Source organism: Vipera berus, assembly GCF_964194415.1.
Source record: "Vipera berus genome assembly, chromosome: Z".
NCBI lineage: Eukaryota > Metazoa > Chordata > Lepidosauria > Squamata > Viperidae > Vipera > Vipera berus.
The window spans coordinates 131,389,117-131,401,353 of NC_138205.1; positions in this window are offsets into that span (position 1 = coordinate 131,389,117).

The following is a 12,237-nucleotide window of genomic DNA, read 5'->3' on the forward strand; positions in this document are numbered from 1 at the left end:
CTCTTCTTCTTCATCTTCCTCCTCCTCTTCCTCGTCCTCCTCCTCCCCCTCCCTCTCTTCTTCTTCCTCCTCCTCCTCTTCTTCCTCCTACTTCTTCTTCTTCTTCATCTTCCTCCTCTTCCTCCTCCTCCTCCTCCTCCCTCCTCTTCTTCTTCCTCCTCCTCTTCTTCTTCTTCTTCATCTTCCTCCTCCTCTTCTTCTTCCTCTTCCTCCTCTTCTTCCTCCTACTTCTTCATCTTCATCTTCCTCCTCCTCCTCTTCCTCCTCCTCCTCCTCCCTCTCTTCTTCTTCTTCCTCCTCCTCCTCTTCTTCTTCTTCATCTTCTTCCTCCTCCTCTCCTCCTCTTCTTCTTCTTCTTCCTCTTCCTCTTCCTCCTCCTCTTCCTCCTACTTCTTCATCTTCATCTTCCTCCTCCTCTTCCTCCTCCTCCTCCTCCTCCCTCTCTTCTTCTTCTTCCTCCTCTTCTTCTTCTTCTTCATCTTCTTCTTCCTCCTCCTCCTCCCTCTCTTCTTCTTCTTCCTCCTCCTCTTCTTCTTCTTCATCTTCTTCCTCCTGCTCTTCCTCCTCCTCCTCCTCTTCTTCCTCTTCCTCTTCCTCTTCCTCCTCCTCCTTCTTCCTCCTACTTCTTCTTCTTCATCTTCATCTTCCTCCTCCTCTTCCTCCTCCTCCTCCTCCCTCTCTTCTTCTTCTTCCTCCTCTTCTTCTTCTTCATCTTCTTCTTCCTCCTCCTCCTCCCTCTCTTCTTCTTCTTCCTCCTCCTCTTCTTCTTCTTCATCTTCTTCCTCCTGCTCTTCCTCCTCCTCCTCCTCTTCTTCTTCTTCCTCTTCCTCTTCCTCCTCCTCCTTCTTCCTCCTCTTCTTCCTCCTACTTCTTCTTCTTCTTCATCTTCATCTTCCTCCTCCTCCCCCTCCCTCTCTTCTTCTTCTTCCTCCTCTTCTTCTTCTTCTTCTTCCTCCCCCTCCTCTCTTCTTCTTCTTCCTCCTCCTCCTCTTCCTCCCCCTCCCTCTCTTCTTCTCCTCCTCCTCCTCCTCCTACTACTACTACTACTCCCTTCTAGCCTGATGACGTTGCCTAGTTGGGTCACGAAACGTCCGCAAGAGAACCCCCCCATCCGGGACCCCACAATTCAACCCCCGGGCTGCCAAGATTCCCCGGGCTGTCCTTACTCCTCCCTCCACCAGTTGTGACCCAAGCCCACGCGGCACCTCCCATTCCTCCCCCCACCCGCCAGCGTTTGCCTCGGGCTGCCCGTGGAGACCCCCCCCCGGCCCATTTCCCCGGCCCGCTGGGGGTAAAATCCCGTTTCTTCTCCTCTGCATGGCGCTACCTCGCAGGATGGAGGGAAGGCTAGGTCAGGATGTAGACCGTATACGGCAGGGGTCTTCAAACCTGGCCCTTTTATGACTTGTGGACTTCAACTCCCAGAATTCCTCAGCCAGGCATGCTGGCTGAGGAATTCTGGGAGTTGAAGTCCACAAGTCATAAAAGGGCCAAGTTTGAAGACCTCTGGTATACGGGGTCAGATCCCGCCCTGGAGACGGGAAGGCCAAATGTTCCAAGTCACGCAAACCCCCTACACACACACACACACACACACACACACACACGGCTAGATTCCAAAACACACTGCAAGAATCTCCGAGCAAACCGCTGGGAAGAATTCCGGAGGGTGACAAGGACGGCCTTGTTCTCGGGCTGTCTGGCATTCCAGCTTCTCTCCGGCTGCTTTGTTGTAGTTGAAACGCAATATTTGCGCAGCCCACACCCGGGTCTTGAGAGGGGTCAGCAGCGTGTGTGTGTGTGTGTGTGTGTGTGTGTGTGAGGGGTGTTGTGTTGTGTTGGGACGAAGTCCGACGGCAGTCAACGAGAGACTTTCGCCCAGGCCTTACTCGGCCTAACAGGTCCCAGCGTTTCCCTCCGGAAAACCTGGGTGAATGGGATATGCTGGTATTTTTATATATTTTTTATACCGGTATATAAAAAGGAGAGCAACTGTACTCCCTGCGGGACTGATGGTGTTACCTAGTTGGTTCGTGAAACATCTGCAAGGAAACCACCCAGCTCAGCGAGTACTTAGAATCCCCCAGTCCTTCCTCTCCTCCTCCTCCTCCTCCTCCTCCTCCTCCTCCTCTTCTTCTTCTTCTTCTTCTTCTTCTTCTTCTTTTCCTCCTCTTCCTCTTCTTCTTCTTCTTCTTCTTCTTCTTTTTGTTCTTTTTCTAGTTCTTCTTCTTCTTCTCTTCCTCCTCCTCCTCCTCCTCTTCCTCCTCCTCCTCTTCTTCTTCTTCTTCTTCTTCTTCTTGTTCTTGTTCTTCTTCTTCTTCTTCTCTTCCTCCTCCTCCTCCTCCTCTTCTTCTTCTCTTCCTCCTCCTCCTCCTCCTCTTCTTCTTCTTCTTCTTCTTCTTCTTCTTCTTCTTCTCTTCCTCCTCCTCCTCCTCCTCTTCTTCTTCTTCTTCTCTTCCTCCTCCTCCTCTTCTTCATCTTCATCTTCTTGTTTTTGTTCTTTTTCTAGTTCTTCTTCTAGTACTGCTTCCTCCTCCTCCTCCTCCTCCTCTTCTTCTTCTTCTTCTTCTTCTCCTTCTCCTCCTCCTCCTCCTCTTCATCTTGTTTTTGTTCTTTTTCTAGTTCTTCTACTACTGCTTCTTCTTCTTCCTCCTCCTCTTCCTCTTCTTCTTCTTCTTCTTCTTCTTCTTCTCCTCCTCCTCCTCCTCTTCATCTTCTTGTTTTTGTTCTTTTTCTAGTTCTTCTACTACTGCTTCTTCTTCCTCCTCCTCCTCCTCTTCTTCTTCTTCTTCTTCTTCTTCTTTTTCTTCTTCTTCTTCTTCTTCTTCTTCTTCTTCTTCTTCTTCTTCTTCTTCTTCTTCTTCTTCTTCTTCTTCTTCTTCTTCTTCTTCTCCTTCTCCTCCTCCTCCTTCTCCTTCTCCTTCTGTCTGCATTCCAGCTTTTCTCACACTCCTCTCTGGCCGCTTTGTTGTAGTTGAAACGCAATATTGTGCAGCCCACACCTGGGTCTTGAGAGGGCTCAGGAGAATGATTGTGTTGGAACGAAGCCCAACGGACGTCAACGAGGGACGTTCGCCCAGACCATACTCAGGCTAGCAGGTTGCAGTGAGAACGGGGAGACAGTGAATTCTAGTTCTGCTTGAGGAATGAAAGCCAGTTGGTTGACTTCCAGCCAATCACCAGCGGGTGGCGAGTTCTAGTGGGAGACTCCCGAGGAGATGGTGAATTCTAGTCCTGGCTCAGCCAGGAAAGCCAGCTCGGGGACCTTGCGCCAATCACCAGGAGACAAGGAGTTCTAGTTTCACCTTAGGCATGAAAGATGGCTGGGTGACTGTGGACCAAACACCAGGAAATGGTGAATTCTAGTTCCTTTTTAGGCATGAAAGCCAGCTGGATGACTTTGGCCCAATCACCAGGAGACGGGGAGTTCTAGTCCCGCCTTAGCTATGAAAGCCAGCTGGGTGACTTTGGCCCAATCACCAGGAGACGGAGAGTTCTAGTCCCGCCTTAGGCATGAAAGGCAGCTCTGTGACTTTGGCCCAATCACCAGGAGACGGTGAGTTCTAGTTCTGCCTTGGGCAGGAAAGCCAGCTTTGTGATTTGGGGCCAATGACCACGAGACAGTTAGTTCTAGTCCCCCACTTAGTGCTAAAAACCAGTTGGGTGACATTGGGCTGATCACCAGGAGATGGTGAGTTCTAGTTCCACAATAGGTATGTAAGCCAACTGGGTGACTTTGGGCCAATCACCAGGAGATGGTGAGTTCTAGTCCCGCCTTAGGCCCCAAAGTCAGTTTGGTGAGTTTGGGTCAGTGACCAGGAGAACGGCAAGTTCTAGTCCCACCTTTGTCCTGAAAACTGGCTGGCTGACTTTGGACCAATCACCAGGCGACGGTGAGTTCCAGTCTTGCGTTAGGGACAGAAGTGGCTGCCTGACTTTGGGCCTGTCCCTCCTTCTCAGACCTATGTCTGTATTATCCTTCGAGCAGGTTTTCCCAAATCACCATCCTCTGGCCCTCATAGTTTGAGAGGATGCTTCGACGGTCACTAAACAAATGGTTATAAGTCGAGGACTACACATGGGGAATGATTGGCACCCTGAACCTGGGGTCAAAAGGAAACCTTGTCTATTTGTAAAGAATGACTGATGGCGTGCTGTATTTGTTCCTAATGAATGACGTACTAACTATCACTAATGAATGGCCACGTATGACAGGGCTGGGAGCTGTTGCGGTCGCCAAAGATCGGCACCCGATAAGGATACAACGCCCGTTCTCCTTCGTAACTTAAAAAAAAAGCTCTCAGGGGTTTAAAAATAGCTTGCAGAGAGGTCTATTTGAGGAAATTGCAAATGACCTCATAAATTCTTCCTTTCATTTTTTTTTTGGCAAAGGATGAAGGGAAGATGCAACCAGGCTGAACTTTTCGGTCATAAAGTGGCTGTGGGCATGACGGGGAAAAATTCGTTCGTGACCAAGACTTCGTACGAAATCTGCTTTTCCATTTTTTTGCAAGGGAATAGGAGGCATCCTCGACTTATGACCACCCTTTCTTGACAGGAGTCAATTATTTTTAAAGCACTGCAAACAGGAAAATCTTATCAGCAGCTCAGGAAATTCCTATTATTCTTATTTATTATCGGTGGGGGAAATGGCTGCCTGAGGTTAATGGATGGCTTGGCCCTCAGCCGAGAAAAGATACCGGAAAAGAAATAGTTCTATTATCTGGCACATCCCGTCCATTTGCCCACCCTGAGATATATTTTCATTGTGTGAGGGAATAAATTAAGTCTCCTGTTTTTGTAAAGGAAGTGGCAGGCTTGTGCCTCTGATTTTGTTTCTTTTGCAAGGAAGCTATTTATTTATTTTGTTTTAAATTTGACTTTATTATTTTATTTTATGTTGTTATTATTTCATTTCCTTTCATTCTGCTTCATTTTACTTCATTATTTCATTTCATTTCATTCCACTGTATTTCATTTTATTATTTTATTTTATTATTATTTTATTTTATTTTACCGTTTCATTCCTTTATTTTTTGATTTCATTTCACTCCACTCCACTTCATTTTATTTTATTTTGTTATTATTTCATTTCCTTTCATTCTACTTTATTTTATTATTTCATTTCATTTCATTCCATTATTGGTTCATTTCGTTTCTTCCACTGTATTTTATTTTATTTTATTATTATTTTATTTTACCTTTTCATTCCTTTATTTTTTGATTTCATTTCACTCCACTCCACTCCATTTTATTTTATTTTATTTTATTTCATTTCCTTTCATTCCATTATTGGTTAATTTCATTTCTTCCACTGTATTTTATTTTTATGATGATGATGATGATGATGATGAGTCCTTTGGGAGATAGGGCGGCATATAAGTCCCAATAATAAATAAATAAATAAATAAAATTTTATTTTACCGTTTCATTCCTTTATTTTTTGATTTCATTTCACTCCACTCCACTCCATTTTATTTTATTTGGTTCTTATTTCATTTCATTTCATTCTACTTTTATTTTATTTCGTTATTTCATTTCATCGAATTCCACTTCATTTCATTTTATTTTACATTTTGGTTTTATATTTTGTTTTATTATTGTATTTTATATTTTATTTTATTTTATTATTTTGTTTGACCATTTCATTCCTTTATTTTTTTTAATTTCATTTCGCTCCACTCCACTCCGCTCCGCTCCACTTCATTTTATTTCATTTCATTTTATTTTATTATTTTATTTTATTTATTTTTATTTTATTATTATTTTATTATTATTTTATTTTATTTTATTTTATTTTTATTTTTATTTTATTTTATTTTATTTTATTTTATTTTATTTTATTTTATTTTATTTTATTTTATTTTAATTTTATTATTTTATTTTATTTTATTTTATTTTATTTTATTTTATTTTATTTTATTTTTTTATTTTATTTTATTTTATTTTATTTTATTTTATTTTATTTTATTATTTTATTTTATTTTATTTTATTTTATTTTATTTTATTTTATTTTATTATTTTATTTATTTATTATTGGGGCTTATATGCCGCCCTATCTCCCGAAGGACTCAGGGCGGCTAACCACAATAACATACAACAATACAGAAGTTAAAATAAAAATTAAATTAATGGACCCTGTAAAATAAATTTGGTTCTTATTCTTCATTTCATTTCGTTCTGCTTTATTTCATTTTATTATGTCATATCATTCCACTCCGTTCCATTTCATTTTCTATTTCATTTGATTATTTTACTTCATGTTTCATTTGATTATTTTGTTCTTTTATATTTTAATTTCCTCCAATTCCACTTCATTTTATTTTCTCCTTTGAGTTTATATTGTGTTGATGTCGTCGTTTTATCTTTATTTTATTTTACTTTATTGTTTTACTGATTTGATTTCGTTCCCCTTCCTTTTATTTTATTATTTTATTTTATTTATTTTATTTTATTTTATTTTATTTTATTATTTTATTTTATTTTATTTTCCATTTTATTCATTATTTGGTTTGGTTTGGTTTTATTATTTACTATTCGATGATCTTATTTATTTATTTTTATTACTTGATTATTTTAGACTTCTCCTTTATTCTCCTTCTGCCAGGAGTGAGAGAAATTCGCCTGGCTTTTAGAGGAGCAATCCTGAGGTAAAATTAGATTTTTTTCTCGCTGGACAGATCTGCAATTTCCTCGTTCTTTCCTAAACGAGTCCTAACCAGGGGCTGAGGTAATGTGCGGGCAATCCTGGAGTTACGGCCATTCGTTTAGTGACCGTTCAAAGTTACAACGGCGCGGAGAAAAAGGGATCATTTCTCTCGCACGTATGACCCTCGCAGCATCCCCCGGGGTCACGTGATCGAAATCGAGACGCTGGGCGACCGACTCGTATTTACGACGGTCGCCGCGTCCCGGGGTTCGCGTGATCCCCTTTTGCGTCCTTCTGACCACGGGGAGGCTGGATTCCTTGAACAACCTGGTGACTAAATGCCGCGATTCGCTTAACAACCGTGGCAAGACAGGTCGTAAAAGGGGGGGGGAAACTCCCTTAATAGAAATTTTGGGGTGAATGTGTGTGTGTGTGTGTGTGTGTGAGAGAGAGAGAGAGACAGACAGACAGACAGAGAAAGAGAGAGAGAAAGAGACAGAGAAAGAGAGAAAGAAAACGAGACAGGGAGAGAGAGAGAATGAGAGAGAGAAAGAGAGAAACGGAAAGAGAGAGAGACAGATAGAAAGGCGAGAGAAAGAGAGAGAGAAAGAGAGAGATAGAAAGAGAGAGAGGAGATAAAGACAGAAAGAGAGAGAGAAAGATACAGAGAGAGAGAAAGAGAGAGAGAAAGAGAAAAAGATGGAGAAAGAGAGAAAGAGGAAAACATAAAGATAGAGAGAAAGAGAGAGAGAGAGAGAGAGAGAGAGAGAAAGATGGAGATAGAGAAAGACGGAAAGAGAGAGAGAAAGAAAGAGAGAAAGATGGAGATACAGAGAGAAAGAGAAAGAGAAAGGGAGAAAGAGAGAGAGGGAGAAAGAGAGAGATATGGAGATACAGAGGGAAAGAGAAAGAGAAAGGGAGAAAGAGAGAGAGGGAGAAAGAGAGAGAGAGAGAGAGAGAGAGAGAGAGAGATATGGAGATACAGAGAGAAAGAGACAGAAAGAGAGAGAGAGAGAAAGATGGAGAGGGAAAGAGATAGGAAGAGATAGAAAAAGAGGGAAAGAGACAGAGAGAGAGACAGACAGAAAGAGAGAGAGAAAAAAGAGATAGAGAGAAAGAACGAAAGAGACACACAGAGAGAAAGATGGAGAAAGAGACAAAGAAAGAGAGAGAAAAACAGAGAAAGAGAGAGAGACAAAGAAAGAAGGAAAGAGAGAGAGAGACAGAGAGAAAGATAGAAAGAAAGAGAAAGAGAGAAAGACAGAGAGAGACAGAGAGAAAAAGAGAGACAGGGAGAAAGAGAGAGAGAAGGAGAGAGAGAGATGGAGAGAGGGAAAGAGAGAGAGAAAGGGAGAGAAAGAGAGAGAGAGAGAGAGAGAGAAAGAGAGAGAGAGAGAGAAAGAAAAACACACAGAGAGAAAGATGGAGAGAAAGAAAGAGAAAAACAGAGAGAGAGAGAGACAGAAAGAGAGAGAAAGATGGAGAAAGAGACAAAGAAAAAACACAGAGAGAGAGAAAGAGAGAGGAAAAGATGGAGAAAGATAAAGAGATGGAAAGGGAGAGAGAGCGATAAAGAGATAAAGATGGAGATAAAGATAGAAAGAGAAAGAGAGACAAAGGGAGGAGAAAGAAAGAGAGAAGGAGAGAGCGAGAAAATGGAAATGAGAGATAGAGAGAAAAAGAGGGAAAGACAGAGAGAGTGACACAGAGAAAGAGAGAGAGAAAGATGGAGATAGAGAGAGAAAGAGAGCGACAAAGAGAAAGAAAGAGAGAGAGAGAGAGAGAGAGAGAGAGTCATTTCACTGAGGTGGCCATTTTGAAGATGGAAACTGCCCTGTCCTTAAAGGGGCAGACGTGTCATAGATACAATATAAACAAAAGACTCCCTTGCGACCGAAGACTCTAGTCCTCATGGCACCCATCCCTTGGCCAACCCAAGAGGTCAACAGGAGTTCCACCCAACCGGATTTTGATCCGCCAGCATGTGTTGAATTGTGGAGTTGCACAGTTGTCGTTCCTCATTTTCTTTCTCCATCTTGGTGGTTGGTCATTTCCTGAAGAGCTCGATAACCCTTCCGGCTCGTTTCCGGGCGAGAAGAATCAGGAGCTGGGTCTCGGAGGTCATCTAGTCCAGCCCCCTGCTCCATGGGAGAGTTGGAAGGGACCCGGGAGGTCATCAAGTCCAGCCCCCTGCTCCATGGGAGAGTTGGAAGGGACCCGGGAGGTCATCTAGTCCAGCCCCCTGCTTGATAGGAGAGTTGGAAAGGGACCCGGGAGGTCATCTAGTCCAGCCCCCTGCTCCATGGGAGAGTTGGAAGGGACCCGGGAGGTCATCTAGTCCAGCCCCCTGCTCCATGGGAGAGTTGGAAGGGACTCGAGAGGTCATCTAGTCCAGCCCCCTGCTCCATGGGAGAGTTGGAAGGGACCCGGGAGGTCATCAAGTCCAGCCCCCTGCTCCATGGGAGAGTTGGAAGGGACCCGGGAGGTCATCTAGTCCAGCCCCTTGCTCCATGGGAGAGTTGGAAGGGACCCGGGAGGTCATCTAGTCCAGCCCCCTGCTCCATGGGAGAGTTGGAAAGGGACCTCGGGGGTCATCTAGTCCAACCCCCTGCTCCATGGGAGAGTTGGAAGGGACCCGGGAGGTCATCTAGTCCAGCCCCCTGCTCCATGGGAGAGTTGGAAGGGATCCGGGAGGTCATCTAGTCCAGCCCCCTGCTCCATGGGAGAGTTGGAAAGGGACCCGGGAGGTCATCTAGTCCAGCCCCCTGCTCCATGGGAGACTTGGAAGGGACCCGGGAGGTCATCTAGTCCAGCCCCCTGCTCCATGGGAGAGTTGGAAGGGACCCGGGAGGTCATCTAGTCCAGCCCCCTGCTCCATGGGAGAGTTGGAAGGGACCCGGGAGGTCATCTAGTCCAGCCCCCTGCTCCATGGGAGAGTTGGAAGGGACCCGGGAGGTCATCTAGTCCAGCCCCCTGCTCCATGGGAGAGTTGGAAGGGACCCGGGAGGTCATCTAGTCCAGCCCCCTGCTCCGTGGGAGAGTTGGAAGGGACCAGGGAGGTCATCTAGTCCAGCCCCCTGCTCCATGGGAGAGTTGGAAGGGACCCGGGAGGTCTTCTAGTCCAGCCCCCTGCTCTGTGGGGGAAGGGATCTGGGAGGTCATCTAGCCCAACCCTCCCGCTAGAGCCTGAGCCTCTAATGTCAAGATGGCCGCCCAGGAGGTTCCCCGAGAAAGGAGCTTCAGAATCTTTGTGTGGAGGAAAAGAGACGCAACCCGAGGGAACTCTCGTCCCGAAGGCTACTCAGCTCTGGCAAAGGGACCACGGAGGAGAGACCGAGAACATCGTCGGCAGAAGGTGGAGCAAGTCCACCCCCTTACTCCACAATCCTGGATCCAGAAGCCAACTCGCGGAGGAGAGACATGCCCGCAACTATTGTAGTTGCCATTGGTGGCCTCTCTGGAGGGCTGTCCAGGGCCCCTAGATTGTGGAGCGTAGCACCATAGCGCCGGACGTTTCCTGACCCAACTAGGCAACATCCTCAGTGTTGGAAGGGAGGAGGAGGACTGTGGGGTCCTTGGTCCTCTCTGAGCTGGGTGGTTCCCTTGCAGGCCTTTCATGACCCAACTAGGGAACGGCATCAATGCTAGGAGGAGGAGGAGGAGGAGGAGGAGGAAGAGGAGGAGGAAGGACTGTGGGGTCCTTGGTGCTCTCTGAGCTGGGTGGCTTTTCTTGCAGACGTTTCATGACCCAACTAGGTAACATCATCAATGCTAGGAGGAGGAGGAGGAAGAGGAGGAGGAAGAGGAAGGACTGTGGCATCCTTGGTGCTCTCTGAGCTGGGTGGTTTCCTTGCAGACGTTTCCTGACCCAACTAGGTAACATCATCAATGCTAGAAGGGAGGAGGAGGAGGAGGAGGAGGAGGAGGAGGAGGAGGAGGAAGAGGAAGGACTGTGGGGTCCCTGGTGCTCTCTGAGCTGGGGGGTTTCCTTGCAGACGTTTCCTGACCCAACTAGGTAACATCATCAGTGCTAGAAGGGAGGAGGAGGAGGAGGAGGAAGGACTGTGGGGTACCTGTTGCCCTCTGAGCTGGGGGGTTTCCTTGCAGACGTCTTGTGACCCAACTAGGGAACGTCATCAGGGCTAAAGAGGAGTGGGGTTTTTCCTCTATTTATGTACTAGTGGCTTCACCTGCCAGTGTTGGGTGGAAATGTGGTTTCCGCCGAGGAGGGTACAAGTAATCCTTGACGTACGACAACCGAGTCCCCAATTTTTCTTGCCTTCAGCGAGTTCCACACACACACCCCGCCCTCATTTGATAGGTTTTCTTGCCCGCCCGTTCTTAACGGAATCCCCGCAGTCATTAAGCGAGTCACAAGGTCGCTCGATGAACCGGGCTTCCTCCCCCCCCCCCCCGAGGTTGCAAAAGAGGATCGTGTTGACTCCCGAGGAACCGCGACTGTCAGAAATACAAGTCGGTTGCCAAGTGTCCCGAATTTCGATGACGCGACTGTTGGGGACGGTGCGACGGTCGCTAAGTGTGAAAAACGGTCCCAAGTCGTATTTTTCGGTGGCGTTGTAACTTCCAACAGCCACTGAACGAACCGTTGAGGACTAGCTGCATAGTCCTTCCTGTTAACTGTTTTGTCATTAATATAGGACACAGGTGACTGATTAATAACTTGCAAGTCTAATTAGTAATTAGTAGTTAAAATTATTAGGAGTAAATGAGTAGTACGATGGGGGGGGCTGTTTCAGAAACTAAACTAGTTGCAAAATATTAATCAGGATTAATATTTTACAACTATTTTAGTTTCTAAAGCAGCCCCCCCCCCAAATTGTACTACTCATTTACTCCTAATAATTTAACTACTAACTACTAAGTTAAATTATTAGCAAATGAGTAGTACAATTTGGGAGGCCTGTTTTCAGGAACTAAACCAGTTGTAAAATAGTAATCCTGATACATATTTTACTTTTTGTTTCTAAAACAGGCCCGTCAAAGTTGTGCTACTCATTTACTCCTACCGATTTAACTAACTACTAATTTGATTTGCAAGTTATTAAAATTGTACTACTGATTAATCTAACTTCTAATTCAACATGCAAGTTATTACAATTGTATTACTGATTAATCTAACTACTAATTCGATTTACAAGTTACCAAAATTGTACTGATTAATCTAATAATTTAACTAACTTCTAATTCAATTTCCAAGTTATTACAACTGTTATTACTCATTAATCTAATAATTTAACTTCTAATTCAACTTGCAAGTTAAATTTTTACTCATTAATCTAACAATTCAACTTCTACTAATTCGATTTGCAAGTTACTAAAATTGTGCTACTCATTCAACCTAATAATTTAACTACTTTTAATTCAATTTGCAAGTTATTAAAACGGTACTAAATTAATAATTTAACTTCAAATTCAATTTGCAAGTTATTAAAATTGTACTCATTAAACCTAATAATTTAACTAATTCAATTTGTAAGTTATTAAAATTGTACTGATTAATCTAATAATTTAACTTCTAATTCAACTTGCAAGTTAAAATTTTTACTCATTAATCTAATAATTTAAC